At 43.8% G+C, this 26,663-nt stretch overlaps 1 protein-coding gene across 16 annotated transcripts in view; it reads right to left on the bottom strand.

The window, feature by feature from the left end:
- SVIL (supervillin) overlaps window positions 1–26,663 on the bottom strand; it is a 253,158-nt gene that overhangs the window by 168,054 nt on the left and 58,441 nt on the right. For 13 of the 16 annotated variants that reach the window (XM_025264270.3, XM_044928045.2, XM_044928047.2 and 10 more), the window contains one exon: window positions 18,664–18,764. The exons of 2 other annotated variants lie outside the window; for them this stretch is intronic. The gene's annotated coding sequence lies outside the window, so the exon portion shown is untranslated. Of the gene's footprint in view, window positions 1–10,259; window positions 10,582–18,663; window positions 18,765–26,663 lie in introns of those variants that run through there. One more of the 16 variants, XM_025264273.3, reaches the window with a different exon arrangement.

Below are 26,663 nucleotides of genomic sequence, written 5' to 3'. Positions count from 1 at the left end.
ATGTGGAAACCAAAATTAAAACAATGCTTTTACAATCATGACAAAAAATATTTTGATACAAACAACATATACAGAGTCTGTATGCTGAAAAATTTTAAATGCTGATAAAATACAACCAAGGAGACCTAAATAAACAAATACACATATACTCTGTTCATGGATTGGAAGAGTCAACATAGTAAAGAAGTCAGTTCTCCCCTAAAATGATCTCTAGATTTAATGCAATTCCTATCAACATGCCAGGGAGAATTTTTGTTAGAAAAAGATAGGCTTATTCTAAAATTTATAGGAAGAGAGCCAGGCTTTAGTGTAGCTAAAACAATCTTGAAAAAAAAGAATTAAGTGAGAGTAATCTATCCCATATTAAGCCTTACTAAAAAGCTATAATAATGGATTAGAATAAAGAATCCTGAAATAGACCACACAAATATACCTAATTTTTGACACAAGACACCATTTCAACAAATGGTTCTGGAGCAAATGGACAGACATAGACCAAAAAACCCTCTTACCTCTAATCTTCACACCTTATATAAAAATTAGCCAAAGTGAAGCATTAGGGGTAAAAAAAAAAAAAAAAAAAACCAAAACAGGAGAAAATCTTCAGGATCTAGATGAGTTCTTGTTCTCGACACAAAACAGACCTGGACCTGGACCTGGACCTCCCTGGTGGTCCAGTGGTTAAGAATCACAGGTTTCATCCCTGGTCCAGTAAGATCCAACATGCCTCAGGGCAACTAAGCCCATGTGCCACAACTACTGAGCCCAGGCTCTGGAGCCCATGCTCTGCAACAAGAGAAGCCAGCGCAACGGCAAGCCCAAGCACGGCAACTAGAGAGCAGCTCCGGCTCACTGAAGCTACAGAAAGCCCGCGTGCAGAAACAAAGACCCAGAGCAGCCAGAATTAAAATAAATAAAATTTTTAAAAAGGATATAAACCAAAGTTAAAAAAAAAACACAACTCATAAAAGTGAAAACTGATGAATTAGATTCATCAAAATGCACAACTTCTGCTTTTTCATAAGATCACATTAAAAGGATGAAAAGACATGCTAGGGAATGGGAGAAAATATTTGTGGTTACATATCTGAAAAAGGAGAACTATATAGAACACAGGAAGAACTCTCAAAATCAAGAGCAAAAAAAAAAAAAAAAAAAAGAAAAGAGAAGAAAAAACCCCAATCAGTCCAATTAGAAAATGGGCAAAAGGTACAGTGAGGCATTTCACCAAGAAGATGAAAGACAGATGGCAAAGTTCACGTTGAACATGAAAAGATGTGCAATGCCATTAGCCATTCAAGAAATGCAAATTCAAACAATGAGATATTCCTACACAGCTATCAGAATGGCAAACATTAAAAAAAAAAAAAAACAAAACTGACTACACCAAGCGTTGGCAAGGAGAAACTCGACCACACATCGCTGGTGGGGATATAAAATGGCGCGGCTACTCTGCGAAACAGTTTGGCAGTTTCTTCGAAAACTAAAGCTGCCAAAACAAACTGCCATATGGCCCGGCAACTGCACTCCTGAACATCTATTCCAGAGAAATGGAAACTTATTTTCATAAAAATCCTGAATACAAATGTTCGTCGTAGCTTTATTCACAATAGACAAAACCTGGAAACGAGCCAGATGTCTTTGATGGATGAACAGCTAAATAAAAATTTGGTGTGGCCATACCATGGAAGTCTGCTCAGAAATAAAATGGAACAATCTACTGATATCTGCAGCAACCTGGAAGAATATCCAGGGAACTGTGCTGAGTGAAAGAATGCTGATCCCCAAAGTTTGGACGCTGTATGGTTGCACTTCTACAACATTCCCTGAAAGCTAACTGTGCAGACGTGGAGGACGTAGCAGAGGCTAGGGCTGGGTGACAGGGCTGTGAGCACAGCGTGAACAGTTCTTCCCCTGTCCTACCAACTGCATCAAACCCACCACCCTGGTGATGATCTTATTTTATTTACAGTTTTGCCAGATGTTACCACTGGGGGTGAACGGGTCAAAAGTACACAGCGCTCGCTCGCTCTCTCTGTAGTAATTCTTATAAGCACATCTGAATCTATTATCTCAAAATTAAAAGTCTAAACATTTTCTAAAACCTACCTCAAATGAAACTTCCGAATGCAACCCATTTATAACTGGGTCACTGACCATAATTGTACTCTGAGTAAATCTAAGTGGATTTGCCTGTCATCAATGCCACCCTAAGAAATTCAAATTGGAAATGTTTCTTTTCCCTTACAAGATGGAAAGTCATAGCCCTAAGTAAAATATTTCATACAGAAGAAATGGAAAGCATTGCTTTCCAACTGAGCATGTTTATATGGCAGGTTGTCTGGATACTGAAAAGAGCATCTCTAATTCCTGGGGCCTATCTAATAAACAACAGGATCCCTCCCCTTCATTTTCAGCAGTTCAATCCATTGCTCAACATGATTTTCAAAACCTGATCAACCACGGACAAACAAGAAAACTCTTCAGAGAGGGAGGTGACCCGGCCATCTCAAACTTTCATCCCACTACAAACACATAAAATAGGTTTTTAGAGTCAAGAATTCTATAGTCTTGGAGGTATCATTCTTGAAAATAAAAGGACAAGATCAAAATCTAGCCTTCTGTATGGTGGGACAGGATGTCTGAGGGTCCTTCAGTGCTCTTTATCCTCTTAGATGCCAGAACGTGAAACTTAGATCCAAACGCCCTGAATGACCCTCCTGAGAGCCAAACTAACTCGTGCTGGACTTTTGTGTTAGAAAGGATCAGCTCTGGGGAAGCCACATAATGCAGGTATAAGCAGCAGCTTGTCTTCAGTTCATTGAACGAGGGCTGCCCGAGCCCAGGAATATCCATGCTCCTCCCTCTCTCATCTCCAGCCCCCCAAGTTCCTCCAGCCCACCTCTACCTTCAAGCCAGTGCACACCTTATTTCTCCCTTCCTCATCACTCATCTTCCACAACCACTGTCTCCTCCCCCACCCAACCCTAGTCCCTCCCTCATCAGGTTTACAATGGGATTCCAGCTCCCTCCACATCCCAGGAACTGCTCCCCCAACCATGGGCCCTCCTGGTGGACCTGGCCTCTATACGGCGTCTGACATCCTCTGCCCATTTCCACAGCCACCAAATCTGTTTCTCCCAGAGTGAGTTCTGTAACCCCCTCAGCAGAATTCCGGATGGCGCTGATATCCTGGAGTTCAGAAAACCAGGATATGAGACAGGAGACAAATGAGGCTATGCTCCTCCCCTCCCAACATGACCCTGGCTCCTGCTTTCCTGGCTGATCACAGCCTCAGCACCGGACCCTCCCTTCCAGCCAGGACCACATCCTGCGGCCAGGAGCTCAGCCTTCCTCCCTGCTTCTACTTCCTCACCCCTTCTCTCAACTGCCTCTTGTCAGAACTACTGCAAGAGCCTCCAGCTGAGTTTCCCTCCTCAAACTCATCCTCTTCACTCCTTCCAGAATGTGTTTTAAGCAGCCTGACTGACTGCATCACTCTTAGGGGAAATCTCCCAACTCGCTCACCAGCAGTTCTCAGCATGGACTTGGCTCGTAGTGTCTCCCTGGGCAGCCGGTTACTTCTCCTTACGTCTCCTGGATGGAGGCTCATGTGACAAGTTCTATGAATTAGCGGTTCTTGAAGAGTAAATGTAAGCATGTCCCCACAAAAGACTCACTTTCACCCTCCTGTAGATATTCATCAGGAGGAGGGAAAGGGATCAGGTTACACATGACTCCTGGGGCAATTGCACTTGACTCCCAAGAAGACTCCTGAGTCCCCTGGACGGCACGGAGATCAAACCAGTCAATCCTAAAGGAAATCAACCCTGAATACTCACTGGAAGGACTGATGCTGATCCAATCCTTTGGCCACCTGATGGCGAAGAGCCTACTCATTGGAAAAGACCCTGATGCTGGGAAAGATTGAGGGCAAGAGGAAAAGGGAGTGACAGAGGATGAGATGGTTGGATGGCATCACCAACTCAAGGAACATGAGTTTGAGCAAACTCGGGGAGATAGTGAAGGACAGGGAAGCCTGGCACGCTGCAGTCCATGGGGTCACAAAGAGTCAGACACAACTGAGCGACTGAACAGCAACAACAGAGATGATCTCATGGACCAAGATCTGCGGTGACTTACTTTGATGGATGTGTGGCTGATAGCTGTGTGATTTGAAAGGATTGCCATGTCTCGTTTTATGACCAGCTTCACATTTGGATACATCCAGGATCCTGCAGCACGTGCACACAACATCCGGGTGCTGGCGACAAACAGGGGCTGAGACTGGCTGGCCTGGTGGGTAATTCCCAAGTCCCTACTGTGACTCGCCCCTCCCACCTCTTCAGTCGTGCGTCCCAGCACCCCTCCACCCCACAGGTGGCCACCAGAAACCACACTGACTGAGGCTGCTGGATCCAGGCTGGTCTCAGAATGCCTTCCCTTCCTTGTCACTTAGAAAACCCCTCATTATCCTTTAAGGCTCAGCTGACTGCACTTCTCGATGAGCCCTTCCTAACGTGCTCTGTGAATTCCAGCCTCTAGACTGTTCGTGTCCAAAGGGCAGGGGCCCCATCTGTCTCTGCATCCATGGAATCCAGCAGTGTCCGTCACTCCCTACACATAATAAATGTCTGTGACATGCCTTTAGGTCTCTTTCTAATTTTAATTCAGCAACATGCTCCTCTTTTTTTTCCAGGAGTAACCAACAGACACTGACTACCCCTCTGGAGTTAGAAAGTGACAAGAGTGACAAAGTGGCTCCTCACTTTATAGGCAGGGAATGAAGTAGGTGGAGCCAGCTCATAGGCTTTTGGGCAGAAGCCTCACTGTCCAGTTTTCCCTCCATGAAGCACCTATTTCTGAAGAGAGGAGGACCTCAGAATTTCAGCCAGAACTGTCAGTGCGCAGAAAGCAAAACAAAGTTCTCCGCCTGACTGCTCCTGCCTTCTGCAAAGTTCTGCTTTCTAAATGGCGATGAACTTGAGCCATCAAGAGAAGTATTTGCTTAAGCTCCTCCTTTCCAGGGGCTGAAAACACTAAGCACCAGGGTCTGAAGTCTGTCCTCATTTCTGCTATGATGGGACCAGCCTTGGAATCACTTTCTTTTTCTCCATATAACTTGGGAACCAGACTTGGAATCACTTTCTTTTTCTTTTTCTCCATAAACTTGGGATTTCAACATCTGTGAGTAAAGACCAAAACATACCTTGTCATCTCTTAACACCTACACTAATACACCCCCATGACTCTGAGCTTGGGCTGCCTGGACCATGGACAAATAAATTTTACTGTGGGTAGATTTTTAAAAAGCAAAAAGGGGTGTTTTTTTTTTGGTTAACAGTATTTTTCAACCAATAAAGCACCCTCTCCCAGTTAGTCTAAATCAATCAATCAATGTCTGTCTGTCTGTCTCTCTCTCCCTCTCAAAGCTTAGGGAGAGCTTCACTGGTTTGGAGGACAATATTTCGAGCTCCAAGGTCATGTGTAGGTCACTGGCTTGGAACACCAGATGAGCAAGCCAAGCCCTCTCTCCCGGGCTGCAGCTTCAAGAACGATGGGTGTGGAGCAATGCGCAGCAGGAGCAGAATTGCTGGGCTCATGGTCCAGATGAAATGTGAGTTTGCTGGGAGAGAGGGGGAGGCCTGGCCCATGTTTTATGAGTCCTGGCTGCGGGCACACAGCCTCTCACAGGGCTGGACCAGCATTGCATTCCTGGACACCACACTCAGAGTCTTGAGAGTAATCGGAGATGTACAGAGTGTGACCTACTCTATTTCGGCTGCTATAGATTTAAACGTATGGGATTGCTGTCGATTCATCACGTGGCAGAAATGCAGAGGTGGCTTCTCAAGTGGGGACACTGGCTCAGAGGGATATGATAGAGCAGTGCAGGGAGGCGCTTGCACATGGGAGAAGACCCAGAGGCTCTTTCCTTTCCATGAGGGGGCTGACATCACAAAGCGTAGCACCAAAAGGGGTTCCTTGAGAAATATCGTATGACATCCCTTATACGTGAAGTCTAAAAAGAAGTAAACGGATGAACTTACCGACAAAACAGAAAGAGACTCACAGACTTAGAGAACAGACTTATGGTCCCAGTGGGAGGGATATGGGGAAGCGATAGTAAGGGAGTTTGGGATGGACATGAACACACAGTATATTTAAAACAGATAACCAACAAGGACCTACAGTACAGCACAGGGTAGTGTGCTCACTGTTACGGGGCAGCCTGGATGGGAGTTTGGGGAAGAATGGATACATGTGTATGTATGGCTGAGTCCCTTCGCTGTTCACCTGAAACAATCACAACATTGTTAATCGGCTATATTCCAATACAAAATCAAAAATCAAAAAATGGGGCGGGGGGGGGGGCGGTTTCCTCGGCTGACTCCAAACAACAAGAGAGAATGGACAGCCCTGATTTCTGCATGAAACACGACGTCCCTGTGGTCCTCCTTGCGGTGCCGTTTAAGAGTCCATCTCTGCACCAGGTTACAGAGGAGAACCAGGAGCAACATCCAGACCCCAGAGATGCACCGAGGACACACAGAACCAGGGCTGCTTGCTCTGTAACCACGTCCCCTGGCCTCTGCACACCCCCAAACCCCACGCAGCCCGAGGAGGGGGCACAGTGCATGCGCTCTGCCCACCACTGGGTTTCTGTCGTCACGATCCTTCTCCTCCTCCAGAAACACAACTCTAAGTGATGGCTGCACACTTGGGCCAACCCACAGAAGCCTAATAAACCTGTAATACAGCAGAACCACAGCACAATAATTCTATAAAGCTGAACCACTACGCGTTGTAGCTTCAAGTGTGTCTGTGGCTCCTGCTGGAGATGCTGGCAGCATGAGTGGTGGTGCTTCCTACCCTAAGGGGAACGCAGACACGGGTGGCTTGGGGGCTGGGGTGACAGCGCTGAGGAGGAGGGCGCTAAGCATGGGAGAACAGGGTGCGGGCTTGGGGCCAACCGTGCAGGCAACGTGGGGGCAGAGCTGGGCGGGGGTTGGGGGTGCATGCGAGTTCAGGAGGAGGAATTTCTGGGGTAGGTGGACGATGCTAAAAATTGAAAAGTTTCAAGAAAAGAAAATAAGGGAACAATATGGAGATCCACTGATTAAGTTCTGAAACAGAATTCACTTTCTGATCATTCTCATTTCACAGCCTCAGGTGACAACTTGGTCTCAGTCCAGAGGCCAAAGAATTGCTGGTCTAGGTTGACCCCAAAGTCCGGTTTGGTTCTAAAAACCTGAGATTCTGTGACTATGAGGCAAAGCACTGTCTCATAGTCACCAGAGAAAACTGGAGAGAATTATGAGAAAGAAAATAGTGTAATATAGATGGTGGAAAGGGATCCAAGGAGAGATCAAGTGGGTCAGCACCAGGCGTTCAGGAGTGAGAAGTATTTATGAGACAGCAAGACAGGAAATAAAGATAAAAACCCTGGATCACACCTCAGCTCCCTCAAATAGGGACTCGGTCTAGAGCGGACGATCCCCTCAAAGACCCCAAAGTCATCTGCTGGACTTGTTATACCAGCGTGGACTCCTTAGTAGCATGCATGGAGAAAACTCCCTTTGGAGGCTCTATTAGAAATGTCTGGTAACCTCATCTGTGGGATGGAACGCACACACTGTATCAGAGCGAGGAGAGGAGAAACATGTTGGCAGATACATCCTCAAAGGATGATGCTTATTTAGGAATTCTTCCAGGTTCTCCCAAGTCCTTAGCATGGCCCACATTCCCACCTCGGTGCCCTGGGAATGTGAATTCCACCAGGACAGAGATTTTTGTCTGCTGTGTAGACAATTTCATTTCTGGTACCCCAGAACAGTGCCTCACTCACTTCAGTCACTCAGTCAGGTCCGACTCTTTGTGACCCCATGGACTGCAACACACCAGGCTTCTCTGTCCATCACCAACTGAATGGCAAACCACTTCAGTATTCTTGCCTTGAGAACCCCATGGACAGTATGAAAACACAGTGGCTGGCTGGTAAAGAATCCTCCTGCAATGCGGGAGACCTGGGTTCAATCCCTGGGTTGGGAAGATCCCCTGGAAAAGGGAAAGGCTACCCACTCCTGTATTCTGGCCTGGAGAATTCCATGGACTAGTCCATGGGGTCACAAAGGGTTGGATGTGACGGAGTGACTTTCACTTTCAAGACACAGTAAAAGCTCAATAAATGTTTGTTGGAGGAAAGGGATGAATATCTATTTTACAGGGAAAGTACCAGAGTTTTTTATAAAGTAAAAAAGTTTTTTCGTTACCCCTCACTGCTCCACCCGCAGTCTCTAGTCTGTGATTACAGTCCTGCTCACTTCAGCAAGACAGTTTCACAAGCCTGAATTAGTTCACCTCCTCTCCACATTCCAAAATCTTTGGGGAAGAGTTTCCTTATTAGATGAGGCCTGATTTCCCTGCAGGGCTTCCTGGCAAAGGCCTCAGTGCATTCTGATCTTTTAGCATCACTTATGCAAATCCATGGCACCTGGACTCCCCGCACCGGGAGGCCTGGTCTGCAGGCCTTTTTGTAAGCTAATTGCATGGTGAGCCCTGAAGATAGGATTGCTTTCCCGAGTCACACTCCTAACCCGGCCCTCCCTAAATATTTTCTGCTGATGGCCAAGTGGGCAAGCTTGGCCTTTTTCTCCCTAGAAACACGATCCTGCTTTCTATACCAACAAGTATTAATTCAAATCCCCAGTGGGCAGTCCAGGATATGAAAATTACAGTAATCTAATCTTGTAGAGGAAGACGCATGAATCATCATTACACGGTCTGACAAAGAGCTAAGTGATTAATCCCAGGCTGCACAGAGGCTGGGGTCCACAGCCATGGCTTCCTGGGGTCTACAAACCAAACAAGCGGACCCACCCAGCAAACATCAGAGAGGCGACAGCATGGTGTTCATCCCAAGGGCACACGCTGGAAGTCTCATCATTGTTTGGAAAATTCTGTGACTGAGGGGCCAGAGGAGCTGCAACCTGGGGCTCAAAACTCTCGTCTTATCTTCTAATTCCAGTGTCAACTGCTTAGGCTCTGAGGTTTAATTTTAAGTAGAAACTGGGAGGTTTGCAGAATAATGGCTTCTCAGCAAGTGACAGGAAACCCCAATGGTCTCCAGGGAAAACAAAAGACTATGCCCTGGACAAGACAGGCCACCAACCAGGATGCACTCTGCACCACGTCACAGGAACCTACCTCGCTGAAGGAAGGTCCTGACCTTGTCCTGAAACTTTCAGAAAGAACACTGGAGCTCCCAGCTTCCACCCAGAAACCGCAGCCCCAACACCCTGGGAACCTTGGTCAGGGCGCCCGCAGCCCTGAACCATCCCTCCACTTTCTTTTTTTCCCCCCTACTTTTTCTCTTACACAGCTGTGTTCAATTTTCTGTCCTTGGGGTTTTTAAAGGAACATTTATTCTAGGGCCAGGATTCTCCAGTTTTATGGTTATACAACTCCCTCCCAGGGCCAAAGAATGTTTGAAAAGTCTAAACCCGGCAGAGAGAGTTAGTAATAGTATCCAAATGAAAGTGAAAAGTCCAGACTTGTTCCAATTTCGATCCAACCGCTTACTTGATTATATTGTACCTTCTGTTTGCCCTTCAAGACGCTTGCTACCTACTGTTTTTAAATCAGACTACAAGTAGGGTGTAGATATGTCTGTGTGCATGCGTGTCTTTGTCTCTGTGTGTGTCTATGAGGGCATGTGTGTGTGTCTGTCTCTGTGTGTGTCTCTGTGTATGTTTGTGTGTATCTGGGACCAGGTAAGGTGCAGAGAAGTCCAAAAGTGTATTTATATTCTTCCACAGTTACTGTTTCCTGCTTGATGGTAAGTTTTATTTGAAATAAGACATTCATCATAAATTGGATTGAATAAAAGATCACAAAGAATGATGCCTGAAGGATTTTTACAGACTTGTTTATTTTTCCTGCAGAGAAAGCCAGACAGGACTAGGTTTTTGGTAGTAGGACAGCAGTTTTTTGTTTTTTGTTTTTTTTTTAAAAGAACCCTAGTTTTTACTTAAACAGTCAAACTAGTGGCCTTGTTAGCTAAAATGCCCGAACCTAAGTACATTATCAGCATTCAAAAAGCAGAGACCACTCCCCTCACCAAACATATACAAACATACACACACACACCCCAACCCCACCAAGAAAAGAGCACAAGGCCCCTACCAGCCCGTGAAATGCTAACGAGGCTTCTAAATGCAGCCAAATGGAGTAATCTCAGAAAATCCAAAAGTCCTTACCTGGCTTCTCCTCTCTTCCTGTTACCTAGAGTCCTAAACCTCAGAGAAACCGGCCCAAAGGTTCTGTCTACACAGGTTCAAGAACATCCTTTTTGTTTTTTTTGGGGGGCCCCCTGGAGTCTCCCAAGGGCCAGCCGCCGGCTTCATACACACCCCACCGCCTCGATCTGATGGACAAAGCAAAGTTCAGGCTCCCGGGCTGAGGTCTGTGACACAGCACACACCACTCACATGAGAGGTCTGGCTGCAGCCCAAGGCAAACAAGACGATTTTGAGAAACAAAGTTATTTGCACAGACCCACCCTTGCACAGAGAAAATGGAATCAGTTTTCCTCCATGGATGGATCTGAAATGCTGTCGGTAGCACCTGCTAAATGCAGTCCGATCCCCTGCAAATGATTACAAGACGCCTGGACACTAACCTTGAGACCTGAGCATGATGGGGGACCAGGGCAGACTGTTCTCAGGGGCCGCGGTGAGCGGAGCACAACAAGACTTTCTCTTTTGACCATCTTCTCTTGCTCTTTTAAGATCAAGATAATAAACAGTGCCCTTTAGCCTGGCCTTGTAGGCAAAATGACAGGTTAAGGTTCAAATGATTCCTTCCAGATAACCAGACTCTAATTGTCCCATAAGTGGAAGTTAGTAGAGATCTCTAAACCCAGGGCAGAGGACAGCTGAAAAAAAAAAACAGATTGTGGACTCATGGTTTCTTTGAAACTGGTGATTTCCTCAAGTAGGGCAAACTCCTGATAGTGATTTCTCATAATAATTAAAAACCCTGTGGATCTGTGCTTGAGAACAAAGATGCTTCTTTCAGAAGAAGATTGTTTTCATGAAAGTAACCCTGAAAAATTCTTCCCTCAAAATCCCTAAACTGCACGCCCTCTACATGCACAAGGAAATACAACCAAACAACAATAACCACATCAAAATAAGTTTTCAAACCACACATACAAGGAAAAAATCCTTACAAGAAGGCTTTTAGCAGAGCTTGAAAAACCAGTGTGTTTTCCCATATCATGCCAAGCCAGTTAGGAAACACTGGGTTTTAAAACGAAGGTTTTATGATCAGCCACTTACATTCCATATAAGAAAAGGCAGAAATGTGAGCTGAGAGAAGTCAGATACAACTTTAAAACCAAAGTGTGCAGGGCTGCACACACACACACACACACACACACACACACACACCCCACACACTCCTTGTAAAACAGAAAACAAACACCACTTGGGCTCATCCAGAATGCACAGTCTTTAATCATGGTCTCAGGACATGATGTTTGCCCAAAATATCCAAAGTGCTTAACAGCCTAAGGAATAGTGCAAGTTCTCAAGACAAGGTTGTTACTTGAAGGACCATGTGTCTTAAACAGTTGCTTTCACACAATCTAAATGAATAAAGCAGCACTGGGGAAAGAATGCACTGATGCAAATGGTAAGGCCCACGGTTCATACACCTTTGAGGCTTTCTAGCTGCTAGTGATTTGTGTACAAGGATGACCTGCCTGGAAATGCACTCATTCTTCACCCTCACAAGTCCAGCTGCCCATGTGGCATTCCTATAAATAGGCTTATGAAACTGTACCAAACTCAGGCATTCCTAGGGGCACCTTTTGAGAAAATCACCCTGTTCCCCCCACCTCACTTCAGGATCGGCTGTAGTCTTGGGACCCCCAAAGCTGGGATCCACTAATGTCTGAAGAGCTGTGACGCAATGATGTAGGCACAGCCAGGACTTTCCTCTAAAAAGACCTACATGGCCTCTATTAACAAAAGCTTGTGGGATGTCTTTTCTTTTTTATCTGATTTCAAATGAAGATTATTTGTTTTTAACTTTCTTAATTTTTTATTGAAGTACAGTTGATTTACCATGTTAGGTTAGTTTCTCATTACAGCAAAGTGATTCACTTATACATATACATATATCTATTCTTTTTCAGATTCTTTTCCATTATAGGTTATTTTAAGATATTGAATATCGTTTCCTGTGCTATACAGCAGAGCCTTGTTGGTTATCTCTTTTATAGCTGGATGGCATCACTGACTCGATAGACGTGAGTCTCAGTGAACTCCGGGAGTTGGTGATGGACAGGGAGGCCTGGCGTGCTGCGATTCATGGGGTCGCAAAGAGTCGGACACAACTGAGCGACTGATCTGATCTGATCTGATCTGTACCTGTTAATCTCTAATTCACAATTTATCCCACCCACTTTTCCCCTTTGGTAACCATAAGTTTGTTTTCTTTGTCTGTGAGTCTATCTCTCTTTGCAAATAAGTTCCTTTGTATCATTTTTTTAGATTCCACATATAAGTGATATCATATGATATTTGTCTTTCTCTGACTTACTTCACTTAATATGATATTCTCTAGGGCCATCCATGTTGTTGCAAATAGCAATATTTCCTTCTTTTTTACAGCAGAATAATATTCTGTTGTATATATGGACCACATCTTCTTTATCCATTCATCTGTCGATGACCATTTAGGTTGCTTTCATGTCTTGGCAAATTGTAAATAGTGCTGCTATGAACAACGGGATGCATGCATCTTTTCACAGGAGAGTTTTTGTCTTTTCCAGATATATGCCCAGAAATTGGAGTGTTCAATCATCTAGTAGCTCTTGTTGCTCAGTTGCTCTATTTTTAGTTTTTTAAGGAACCTTCACATTGCTTTTCAAAGTGACTGTACTGATCTACATTCCCACGAACAGTGATGGAGGCCTTCCCTTTTCTCCACACCTTCTCCAGCTCAAATAAAAGATCTTTTAAACAATTCAACCTAAACGTCAAAAAAAATTATGTCAATAAAATCCTTCTCTCAGCTTTCTCCCAATCAAAATAATAAAAGAAAATCAAAATCATCAGAAGACAAAGAGTACAAAGTCTGAGGACCCTTCTCTGGACTCCAGCCCAGCACCACCCTCCTGCCTCACCTCTACCTACAACGGGCAGTGTCCCAGATACAGGAATTACACCCATAAGAGTTTGCCCCATGGAGGAGATGACCTCAAACCCGACCAGCACTTGGTGTTTCAGCCAAGCAGGAAATGATCCAGGAGCAATTTCCTCCTGAGTGTGGCTTATCAGAATTTCTAGAAACAGCTGCCTCACTGCTTTTCTGCACACCCCTTCTCAATCCACTCTGGTCCAGGGTCCCCACCTCTGAACTACCATCATCCTAGTCACCTGGGCTCAAGGACCCCGCCCTCTCCCACTTCCTGCCTCCCTGGCTGGCTGCCTCTCCTCTACCCCATCCCACCCTGAGCCTCATTAACAAACTCTTTCTGTTGTCATCCTTTAGATGAACTTACCTGTTACCTAAATCCCATCTATAGTCAGAGTTGCTCCTCAGAGTTCTGGCATCATGTTCAACCATCTACTTAATACCTCTTTGGGTATTCGACAGGCACCTCACTTTATACGTCCACAAGAGAAATCTCAAGTCTCAAAGCTGGCCTTCCTCATGAACAAACAAACCCAAAAAGAAAAACAAAGAAAACCCTCCTTCCCCCAGTCTTTCCTCTCCTCAGAAGCTGCCAGGATTTGGGAGTCATGCTTTCTGCCCTCCTAGTCCTCACTCCCCAAATCTCAGCTATCACCAGTGTTGACAGCTGTACCTCCAGGAACATTCTTTTTTCTTATATACAACAGCTTTATTGATATATAATTCACACACCATACAATTCACCAGTTTAAAGTGTACTAGTCAATGGTTTTTAGTATATTCGTGGAGCTGTACGACCATTATCAAATCAGTTTTAGACATTTTCATCACCCCCAAAGGAATCCACATACCCATCAGCAGTCACTCTCAATTTCCCCTTCAACAATCCAGTCTTGAGCGGCCATTAATCTACTTTATGTCTCTATAGATTTGCCTGTTCTGGAAACTTCATATAAATGGAATCACATAATACACAGTCATTTGTGTCTGGTTTCTTTCAGTGAGTATATTTGCAATATTCATCTTTGTCATAGGATGTATCAGTACTCCATTCCTCTTTATAGTCAAATAGCATCCCATCATATGAATGTACAACATTTTGTTTGTTCATCAGTTAATGGACATTTGGATTATTTTCATTCTTTGGCAGTTGTGTATAATACTGCTATAAGATGCAAACTATTATATATAGGATGGACAAACAATAGGGTCCTACTGTATAGCACAGGGAACTATATTTAATATCTTGTGATAAACCATAATGGAAAAGAATATAAAAAAGTATATATAACTAAATCTTTTTGCTTTATAGAAGAAATTAACCAAACACTGTAAATCAACTATACTTCAATAAAATTTAAAAAATAACACTGCTATGTTTTTTTGTTGTTTTTTTTTTTGCTATGTTTTTATATAGAAATATGCTTTCATTTCTATTGGGCATACACCTAGGAGTGGATATGCTGGGTCATAAGGTAAAATCTATGTTTAACTATGTTAGGAACTGCCAAACTGCTTTCCAAAGCAGCTGCTTGGGAAAGATTCTGCATTCCTACCAGCCATGTATGACAGTTCTAATTTCTCCATGTCCTCACCAACACTTGTTACTTTCCATCTTTCATAGAGGGTAGGAAGCAGTATCTCCTTTTGGTTTCAATTTATATTTCTGAGATGGCTGGTGATATTGAAAGTTTTCTCATGTGCTTATTGGCCATTTATATATCTTTGCCTGTTTCAGATAGTTGCTCATTTTTGAAGTAGGTTATCTTTTTATTCTTGAATTGTTAAGAGTTCTTATATATTCTAGATACAAGTATGTCATTAGGTTGTATGATTTGCAAGTATTTTCTCTCATTCGGTAGGTTTCTTCACTCTCGAGAGTGTCTTTTAATCCCCAAAGTTTTTAATTTGGTTGAAATCCAACTTACCCATTTTCCTTTTGTCACTTATCTTTTGGTGTTATGTCTTAAAAAACTAATTGCCTAGCCCAAGGTCATGAAGATTAATACTCCTGTTGTCTTCTAAGAAGGATGTAGTTTTAGGTCTTACATGTAAAACTTTGATTCATTTTGAGATAATTTTTATACACAGTGTAAGGTAGTGAATCCAACTTCATTCTATTGTGTGTTGATATTCAGTTGTCCTAGACTATTTGTTGAAGACACTATCTGCCAATGAATTGTCTTGGCATGACTGTCAAAAATAAATTACCATAAATGTAGGAGTTTATTTCTAGTCTATCAATTCTATTCCAAAAATTAATATGTCTATCCTTATGCCAGAACCACTGTCTTGAGTACTTTAGCTTTGTATTAAGTCTTGAAATCAGGAAGGGTGAGTCTTCTAATTCTGCTTTTTTTTTTTTCAAGATTGCTTTAGCTATTCTGGGTCTCTTAAATTTCTCTATGAATTTTAGGATCAGTTTGTTGATTTCTGCAAGAATTCATCTGAGATTTTGATAGAGACTGCATTGGCACCCCACTCCAGAACTCTTGCCTGGAAAATCCCATGGACGGAGGAGCCTGGTGGGCTGCATGGTGTCGCTAAGAGTCGTACGCGACTCAGCGACTTCACTTTCACTTTTCACTTTCATGCATTGGAGAAGGAAATGGCAACCCACTCCAGTGTTCTTGCCTGGAGAATCCCAGGGACGGGGGAGCCTGGTGGGCTGCCGTGTATGGGCTCACACAGAGTCAGACATGACTGAGGCGACTTAGCAGCAGCATTGAATCTATAGATCAATTTAGGAAGTATTGTTGTTTTAATAATAGCAAGTCTTCTGATCTGTGGACATGGCAATTTTTTCCATTTATTTGGGACTTTAAATTTTGTTCAATATTTTGTAGCTTTATGAGCATGTTTTATATTTCTTTAATTACATTTATTCCTAAGTACAGGCACACCTTGTTCTATTGTGCTTTACTTTTCTGCACTTTGCAGATACTGCGTTTTTTTTTAATGCTAAGTGAAGGTTTGTGGCAACCCTTTGTTGAGCAAGTCTATCAGAACCATTTTTCCAACCGCATTTGCTCACAATGTCTGTGAGCCACATTTTGGTAATTCTTGCAGTATCTCAAACTTTTTCATTATTATATTTGTTATTGTGATCTGTGATCAGTGACCTTTAATGTTACTATTGTAAAATGATAATGACTTGCTAAAGGCTTCGATGATGGTATTTTTTAGCAATAAAGCATTTTAAAATTAAGGCATCTACATTGTTCCATTAGACATAATGCTCTTGTATCCCACAACTTTTCTGAAGCTGATCTAGATCTTAGGTGGAAAGATTTCAGTCCTTTACAATTAAGTATGAAGTTAGCTGTGGGGTTCTCACAGGTGCTCTTTTTAAGTTGAAGAAGTCTGCTTCAAGTCTAGTTTGTTGTTGTTTATTTAATCTTAAAGAGGTGTTAGAATTTGTGAACCAAATTAGTATGCACAACACATGTCCAGATTTCTCTGCATGAGACCGCTGTCGTCGTCGTTGTTGTTGTTCGTTTGCTAAGTCGTGTCTGACTCTTTGCAGTCCCATAGACTGCAGCATGCCAGGCGGGCTCCTCTGTCCTCCACTGTCTTCTGGAGTTTGCCTGAATTCGTGTCCATTGAATCCGTAATGCTATCTAACCTTCTCACGCTCTGCCTCATCCCCTTCTCCCTGTGCATGAGACAGGCCCGTGTGCAACTGTGTTCCTTCTGTGTTCGCTCCCTGTACCGTCTCCACGGCTCAATGCTGCTCCTCTTTACAGGTCTCTGCTTCAAGGCAGAGCTGGACCGCCCTATTCCAAGTCCCCACTCCACCACCGCCTCCTCCCCAGACACGTGTCACACAACTTTCAACACACTCAGCCATTATCCTTCATTGTGATCACACTTGCATAAGGTTTAGCCAGCACGGATTCATCGTTTTAATCCTCACAACAACCTCACTAGGTAGACGCTATTATCACCATTTTATAGATGTCAACATTGAAAGAGAGGTTAAGTGTCTTGTTCAAGGTCATGTGGTTTGTAAGTGGCGTACTTAGGATTCAAACCCAGGCCCCTCACTCCTGAGACCATTCTCTTAAACATCTGCTATATTAACACGTATGTGTGGAATCTAAAAAATGGTACAGATGAACCCATTTGCAAAGCAGAAATAGAGACACAGATGTAGGGAACAAATGTACAGACACCAAGGGGGGAAGGAGTGGTGGAATGAATCAGGAGACTGGAACCGACATATATACACTATTATATTTATACTATATATAAAATAGGTAACTAAGGAGAACCTACTATATAGCCCAGGGAGCTCTACTCAATGTTCTATGATGACCTAAATGGGAAGGAAATCCAAAAAAGAGGGAATATATGTATACATATAACTGATTCACTTTGCTGCACAGCAGAAATGAACACAACATTGTAAAGCAACTATACTCCAATTAAAAACATTTTTAAAAAGAGGAAAAAAATAATTGCTCTTATTTGCTTCTTATCTTGCTATCTATACACGAGCCCTGCTGATCTCATTTACTGCTGTATTTTTAGCATCTAACATGGACGTGGCAGGTGTTAATACATACTTAATGAACACATAAACATTGGACTTAGGATGCCGTGTAAGAAGAGCTCCACGGGACTGCGGTGAGCCTTGCCAACCACACGCCCATGGAGAGTCACAGGACTCAACCATTTCTGAGACTCTTTAGGAAGGAAGGAAGGTTATTGAATGTTTTTCAAACTCACTGTAGCACAGACCCATCTTCATGGCCCTGTCCTCAGTGCATTAATAGCCTAGAGAAGTGTGTTCTATGGAACACATTTTGAGAAATCCTGCCCCAGAGCAACAGGACAGACAGCACAGTCCCCAGAAGGATGCTTCTGTTGCCCTTGCAATGCCTGGCCCTGCCTTCCTCTAAAGAGTCTTAACTCAGGGACTTTCCTGGTGGTCCAGTGGTTGGGACTTTGCCTTCCAACGCAGGGGGTGCAGGTTCAAACCCTGGTTGGGCAGCTAAGATCCACAAGCCTCAAGGCCAAAGAAACAAACCATTAAACGGAAGCAATATTGCAACTAATTCAATAAAGACTTAAAAAAATAAAGACTTAAAAAAAAAGAATACACACACACTAAAAGTCTAACTCAGAGTCCATAAAAGCTTTGTCATGTCCACAGCCCAGTTCAAAAAGGAAACTACAATATATTAAGCTTGGCTTTTCTTTTACACACTGGAACACACGGCTACTGGGCAAACAGACTTTCCCAATCTGTCAGAATGGTTCTCCCCCTGGATGTTCGTGGTCCCATAACTTATCACTGAGATACCTTTACTTTTCTCAGAGCTCTGCTGTGTTGAATGTGATTGAAACAAACTCACCCTTCACAACGTCCTTTACCGTATTCTCAGAATTTCAGGCAAAACCAATGATGTGTAAATAACCTCAGAATGGTTCTATTTCTCTCTAAATACTGACCGTAATGCTGATGTTTAAATCATAGCTTCAGACGGAGAATGACCTCAAAATCTTCCTGTCTCAGTTCTCCCAGTCTTCCAGCTCACCTACTCGAATTCTTCCTGCAAAAGGAGCAAGAAAAGTTTCTACTCTGAAATCTAAGAAATAAAACAGCCAACAATGTAAGAACCACATGTATGAGCAAAGCAAAGTACACGGCTGTGATTCATTTTCTGCTTCTAAAGAGCTTTTCTCCTTTCAATTATTCATCTACAGTGGTGATTACAAATTATAGGCAGTGGTTAGAGTATCTTTTTAAAGCTCTTATTAAAAATACTCAATTAAAAATACATTCTTTAGAGAGCTACCATACAATCCAGTGATTCCACTCCTGGGCATATACCTGGAGAAAACTCTAATTTGAAAAGATACGTGAATCCTGATGTTCATAGCAGCACTATTTATGATAGTCAGGACATAGAAACAACCTGAGCGTCCATTGACAGATGAACAGATAAAGAAGATGTGGTAATATACAGTGGAATACTACTCAGCTATAAAAAGAATGAAATAATGACACGTGGCGGCAACATGGATGGTAAAGTGAGTAAAGTCGCTCAGTAGTACCCAACTCTTTGCAACCCCATGGGCTATACAGTTCATGGAATTCTCCAGGCCAGAATACTGGAGTGGGTAGCCTTTCCCTTCCCCAAGGGATCTTCCCAACCCAGGGATCAAACCAGGGTCTCCTGCATTGCAGGCGGATTCTTTACCAACTGAGCTATCAGGGAAGCCCTAAATACATGTAAAGCACTTTAAAAAGTCCTTCACAATTACCTTGCACGGTACTATTCTTATCCCCATTTTGCAGACAAGGAATCTAGGCAGAGAGATGCGAAATAGCTGGCCCAACATAATTCATCTGGTTTTAAATGCCAAAGCCAGATTAGAATCCAAACTCCAACAAATTTTTTCTTTTAACCATTAAACTACTTCTCTTTGTCTTTGTCCTCTCTCTTCAGAAACTTGTGTCTCTCTGAAGTAGGATCCTTTTCTCTCTTTCCACTTCTTTCTGTTCCATCTCTTTTATCACTGGGTTCCTGCACTAACTTTCTATGTAGCACCCAAACCTTCATGTTTTTTCATTCTTTGCTTTTTAAAAGTCATTAATACTACCTGACTAATCTTTTCAAACATGCTGCTCCTACCCTGAAGCCCTTTAAGGGCCAAACTGTTTGCAGTTTCCAAGAATTCATCTTACCTATTCCTCTTTACTTCTCGCATCACCTTGTCTGTCTGGCTAGTTGGCTTCCCTCCTTGTCCTGTCACCTTGCCTTCTCCACACTGTACTTAGAATAACATGCATTCTCCCATCTACCTAAGTGTTTTCCTCTGAGACCCACTTCCTTCAAGGCTGAAGTCTTTTGCATTATATCAATACTTCCACGATCTTTCATATAACTTAGCACTGGTCACTTGTGTCTCACAAGCATAAATTTCTACTCTTTTTTGGGGGGGAGAGTTCACAACTTAACCTTTATCTATGCTCCTACCACTCCTGCTTGCTAACCCACAGTATGCTAAAACATGGAGGGACCTAGAGATTATCATACTAAGTGAACTCAGTTATAAAGTGTAAGACAAATACCATATGATAACACTTACATGTAGAATCTAAAAAATGATGCAAGTGAACTTATTTACAATAGACCCATAGACGTTGAAACAAACTTATGGTTATCAAAGGTGAAAGGTCAGGGGGAGGGATAAATTAGGAGCTTGGGATTAACATATACACACCACTATACATAAAATAGATAATCAAGAAGACCTAACTGTATGGCACAGGGAACTATTCTCAGTATCTGGTAATAACTTATAAGGGAAAAGAATTTGAAAAAGAATACATATACATGCATATGTGTATATATATACACACACACACACATATATATATACACATATATATGAATAACTTGGCCATATACCTGAAACTACTACAACCTTGCAAATCAACTATTCTTTAATAAAACTTTTTTAAAAAGAAAAGCAAAAGCAAGACAAAAATACATCTTCCTCCTCTATCTTAAACTTGGTGAATAAAACCATTTCTATGTGCAAAGCTCTGATTTTTCTCTCATGATGAAATCTGACATTTGGTCTAAAAGCCGAGCTGTCTCCTCCTGCATTCTCACATTCCTTGCTCCTCTGACCACAACTCTTCTCTCAGGGACAAATATGGCCTGGAAGACAACGCAGCTGAGGTGCCTTCTGGTGTGGGCGGCTGCCATCTAGGTAGCCTGGCCCAGGATGGAGCTTCTCAATGTCTGCATGAACACCAAGCACCATAAGGAAAAACTTATGGACAGGTTACATGGGCAGTTCAGCCCCCGGAAGAAGAATGCCCACTGCTCTGTCAACATCAGCTGAGAAGCCCATAGCTTATTTTCTACCTGTACAGATTCACCTGGAACCACTGTGTCAAGATGAAGCATGCTTGCCAGTGCCACTTTATTCAGGACACCTGTCTCTATGAGTGCTCCCCTAATCTGGTGCCCTGAATCCAGAAGGCATGGACACCACTCCCACAGACAAGAACCTGAGCAGAGAGCAGGGCCCACAGGCCACCTGCCGGAGAGCATGGTCCAAGAATTCTGGTTTGAGGCAGGTTGTGAAAGCCGCTCTTTTGCCCCTTTCCTGTTGGCCCATTTCCGTTCCCCTCTCACCTTAAAAGAATCTAATTATAGGAATGAGATCACCAGGCAAGCTAACGTAACTCCTGACTTAAGGTTTCCTGAATAGGCCCCTCACATGTGTGCTCAATCATGTCAGACTCTTAGCAACCTCATAGACTGTAGCCTGCCAGGCTCCTCTGTCCATGGGATTCTCCAGGCAAGAATACTAGAGTGGGTTGCCATTTCCTACTCCAGGGGATCTTCCTAGACCAGGGATCAAACCCACAACACCTGCACTGGCAAGCAGATTCTTTACCACTGAGTTACCCCACGCCTGCCTTGTCTAACCTGTTGATTCTTTTTCCTAGACTAAAGCATAAGCATTAAAATTAAGTAGTTAAGAAATGATTAGCTCTCTACCTCCAACAGCTCCCTTAGCAATGCTGCAGGCGGATCACTTGGGTAGTGTAATAACACACAGCCAGTGTGCACACAGCGGCACAGTGGAGAAGGACACAGAGCCCACCCTCCTTTTGGATGATTCATTGAGATTCTTTCCCCTTTTGCCCTTTAAAAACTGTCATGGCTGAGCAGAATCTTCAGAGTTGGCCTAAGGACCTGAGTCTACCTTTGCCCCAGGTGGCTAGCTTTTCTGATTACAGCAACTTTGCTTTCTAGGGGAAAAAAAAAAAGGCAGAGCAATCTTGAGTAAACATGAATCCTTTTTACAACACACATTTACAACAGACCCAAATAAGGGGGCTCTGGGACAGAAGCCTTGTAACAAAGGAAGACAGAGGAGGATGGGTTGGAACTTATGAAAAAGTCAAACACGTGCAACCAGAGGGAACTGACTAAGGCCCAGGTCCTTAGAGAAAGAGGGAGTCTGGTGAAGAAGCTGAGACCAGGGTAACCCATCTCAGGCATCTGGACTGAGGGACTGGCTAGAACTTGGTCTGTGCCATTGACTGCATGCAGAGAAATTCTTCAACATTCATTTTCCTTTAAAGGCTGGGGAAAGAGGGAAAACCCCACCCGCACTGGAAAAGCAACAGAGTAGGACAGAGGGAAGCTACACTTTCCCGGGTGGTTCTCCTTGTTGCTAGTTATTTGTGTACAGGATGACTTGCCTGGAAATACACTTCCTCACCCTCAAAAGGCTGGCTGCCCATGTGGTATTCCGATGACTCAGCCTGCAAGAAGGGCCCCAGAAACAAGCAGGGCCGGAGAGGAAAGCCCTAGGTCTGTTAGCTGGCTAATGGCTCGTTGGTTAGTGGTTCAGACAGAGGGCCTTTGGGAAGCCTGTGATTTTCAGGGTGAAATAGGCGCCTCTTCCTCTATTCTCCTCATGTCCAGGCAGTGCTTGCTTGTGTCATCTTTCTTTTTTTAAGTGGCTGTGCTGGGTCTTTGTTGCGGTGTGGGCTTTTCTCTAGTTGCGGCAAGCAGGAGCTGCTCTCCAGTTGTGGCGTGTGGGCTTCTTATCATGGTTGCTTCTCTCACCGTGGAGCACAGAATCCAGGGTCCATGGGCTCTGGCAGTTGCGACATGTGGGCTCCCAGGCTCCAGAGCACAGGCTCAGCAGTTATGGCTCATGGGCTTAGCTGCTTCGAGGCATGTGGCATCCTCCCAGATCAGGGATCCGTCCTGTGTCTCCTGCCTTGGCCTGTGGGCCCCCAGGGACGCCGCCCTTGTGTCACTTTTTGAAAGCATCATCTTGGAAAACGGTTCCCTCAAGCACAGGCAGCCCTGAACTGGACAGCAGCCAACGACACGCCAGCATCCTAAAGGACACAGCTGGTGTCAGGATCCAGTCTCTGGAAGCACGTGGGAGGCTTGGTGTCAGAGCCTCCCTCTCATGTAGGGAGAATGGGCTTTATCTGCAGAAGCCCAGACAGAGGCAACTTACAAGGAAATGAGCCTTGTGGGGACGAGAGGGCAAAGGGGCCTCCACCATGCGAAGTTCCCACAAAGCAGGAAGCACTGTCACCCCTGCTGGGGGAGTTTCAGACGGCCGTGAACTCATGATCTGAGGCCACAAAGACGGCTGTGGTAAACACAGACCAACCCCTGGGTTTAAGAAGGCTGTTTTTTGTGCTCCCCCCGCCAAAAAAAATTTTTTTCCTTTCTCCCCCACAAATCTGTTTATTACTAAAAAGCCCTGGAGCCTTGGGAACTGGGCTAGACCAACAAAAGCCTCTCATCTCCTGAGCCTCCTCCTCTATGGACTACACTAGGGAGGAAGGACCTGCTTTAGGAAGGAGACCCTACAAAGAAAGGAAAAGAAAAACATTTCAAAAAGAAAACAAGGCCAAGAAAACCAAAAGAAGCCAAGAGGCAAGGGCAGGAGAGGACAACCTCATCCCTCTGTCCGTGGTCCACACCCTCTGGGACCCTCTAGAGCCAGGGTTCTCAAACTTGCATGTACAGAGGGACCCCCTTGGGTCTCCACACCAGGGGGCAAGAAAGAAGTAAACTTCCAGTGGAGATGGTGAGCCCAAGGACCAAGAAGGAGACTGAAGGGCCTGTACCTGAGATGCTTTCCATCTCAGAATCTGGTTTGTCCAAAGACAAAGGGAAAACCTCAGTCACAAGATAATAAAACTTCAGAATATAGCATCAGGAGGAAAACAAAACAATATATCGGTTTCAATGCACTCATGATAACTTGGGGGGAAAAAAAAGAGCAAATCCACAGTCAGGCCAGGATCCAGACTAAGTGACAGGTTGAAGTTAAATTAAACTAGTCAAGCCTATATAAAAGCGGAAAGAATTTCAAAGGAGAAGGGGACACTGAGAAAATCAATACGGTTTCAGTGCAGCAGGAAGAGGCACCCAAACTCAAGGTCAGACCCAGGGGGCTTGTCCAGTCTCTCCAACGCTCTTTCCATCCTTCTAAAGCATTTCTTACTGGTGGAAAATAAACTGTCACTGAACTTGCAGATGATTATGCAAAAACTCTGACAAGACTTTGTCAGTAATTCTAGACCAGTTGCATCTGGAGGGGAGACTATGGCAGAGAAAGGCAGACTTTTATCTGAAGGCTTCAAAAGACTTGGGTTTAACAAGAGGTACAGTGGAGGTGCCCATAGGAAAGGGATATTTCAGTGAGTTGTGGTCACATGTTACAGTCGTCCTTTGGTATTTGAAGGGGATTGGTTCTGATCCCCTTGGATAACAATATCCATGGATGTTCAAATGCCTTATAGAACGTAGTGTGGTAATAGATGTGGTACATACATACAATAGAATACTACTCAACCATAAAAAAGAGTGAAGTAATGCCATTTGCAGTAACATGGATGAACCTACAGTTTATCATACTAAGTGAAGTAAATCAGACAAAGAAATACTATATATTACTTATATGTGAAATCTAGAATATAGCCCAAAGAACTTATCTAGGAAATAGAAACAGTCTCATAGACATAGGGAACAAAGTGGTAGTTGCCAAGAAGGAGGTTAGGGAAGGGATGGAGTGGGAAGTTGGGGTTAGCAGATGTAGGCTATTACTTATAGAATGGATAAACAACAAGGTCCTTCTGTACAACACAGAGAGCCATAGTCAATATTCTATGATAAGCCATAATGGAAAAGAATATCTAAAAAAGAATGTATATATGTATATCTGAATCACTCTGCTATACAGCAGAAATTAGCACAACATTGTAAATCAACTATACTGCAATTAAAATTTGTTAATTTAGAAAACAGAAAAGTTTGGTATAGTATTTACATATAATCTATGCATATCCTCTCATATACTTTAAATCCTTTCTAGAAGACTTATAATACCTAATAAAATGTAAATGCTTTGTAAATAGTTGCCAGTATGCACCAAATTCAAGTTTTGCTTTTTACAACTTTCTGGAATTTCTTTTCCCCCAATATCTTTGATCTGCAGTTGGTTGAATCCAGGGACGCAGAACCCGTGGACATGGAGGGCCAGTGGTACCTACCTAAGGAGCACAGAGTCAGGTGCCTCTGGGTCCAGGGCATTTAGCAGAGTCTTGCCCCCTCACTGGGCATCCAAGAGTCCCCCTTACAGACCTGAGAGATGAGGCTTCCCCAGATCCAACTTTCTCTCTGGCTACTTACTCTTTCTCTCCCTGGATGCTGAGAGCAGGGAAAGGAGGATCTTGACATTTTCCCAGAGCACTGGGCACTTCCTCCCCTACCTCTACCCCAGCAACCAAACAAACCTCAAGACACTTTCCTGAATTCAGTTCAGAGGCCCCCACCTCCTGTGAGGCTCCCCTGGCTGCTGCCCTCCTGTCTTAGGGACCTTTCTTGCTCAGTTCATGCTAAAGACCTGATTACAAACAACTGCTATGGTTCAGGGGGCTTCCCTGGTGGCTCAGTGGTAAAGAATCTGCCTGCCACACAGGATTGCTCCCTGGGTCGGGAAGATCCCCTGGAGAAAAAAATGGCAACCCACTCCAGTATGCTTCCCTGGGAAATCCCATGGACAGAGGAGCCTGGCGGGCTACAGTCTGTGGGGTTGAAAAGAGTTGGATATGACGTAGTGACGAAACTACCACATCACCTTTACGTGTCATTCTTAACCATCATGGGTTAGATTAGCTACAGCAATAGTAGTAATGGTAATAATTTTAAAATAATCATTTTACTTATTTGAACATTTATAAAAAAATAAGTATCTTAGGACTTCCCTGGCGGTCCAGTGGTTAAGAACCCTCCTTCCAATGCAGAGGACATGGGTTCAACTTCTGGTCAGGGAACTAAGATCCCACATGCCACGTCACAACTGGACAAGCCCGTGTTCACCAACAAAGACCCAGCATGGCCAAAAAATTTAAAAATTAAAATTTAAAAATATAAAAAATAAAAAAACCATCTCCAAGTCAGCAAAATCACATTCCTATTAATAGAAGGTATCTACTGACAGGCCCCATGATAACTGACATACATCTCTGTGGGTCTGTGACAGTGTGGGGACAGCTCCATTTCATCAGCCTCCAGATACCGGTGGCCAAGCCAAGGTGACATTCTGTTAGCATCAATTTCAGGACCTCACAAGTTGATGGAAAAACCATTAGTAAGTGACCGCAGTGGCATGTGCAGAAGCTGAGGCTGGAGGCAGAGGAGAAATGACAACAAGGGGAGGTGCCACAGGAGGGAGGTGGGGCCGCAAAGATGCTGAGTGGGAGGGACTTCCTTCAGAGATCACCGGCCCCCCACCACCTTTAGAAAGCGCATGGGACCACTCTCAGTGACATCAAGGCTGCCTGGCTTCATTTTAATATGGAGGTGAGGCAGGGTACAGAAAGCTTGCATAAAGAATAAATCATAGACCATTTTTAGAGTGCCAACAATGGTCCATTTTAT

This window comes from Bubalus bubalis, chromosome 14 (assembly GCF_019923935.1).
Source record: "Bubalus bubalis isolate 160015118507 breed Murrah chromosome 14, NDDB_SH_1, whole genome shotgun sequence".
In the NCBI taxonomy this organism is placed as follows: domain Eukaryota; kingdom Metazoa; phylum Chordata; class Mammalia; order Artiodactyla; family Bovidae; genus Bubalus; species Bubalus bubalis.
The sequence above is the reverse complement of the archived record's forward strand: the minus strand, read 5'-3'. Positions and strand labels throughout refer to the sequence as shown.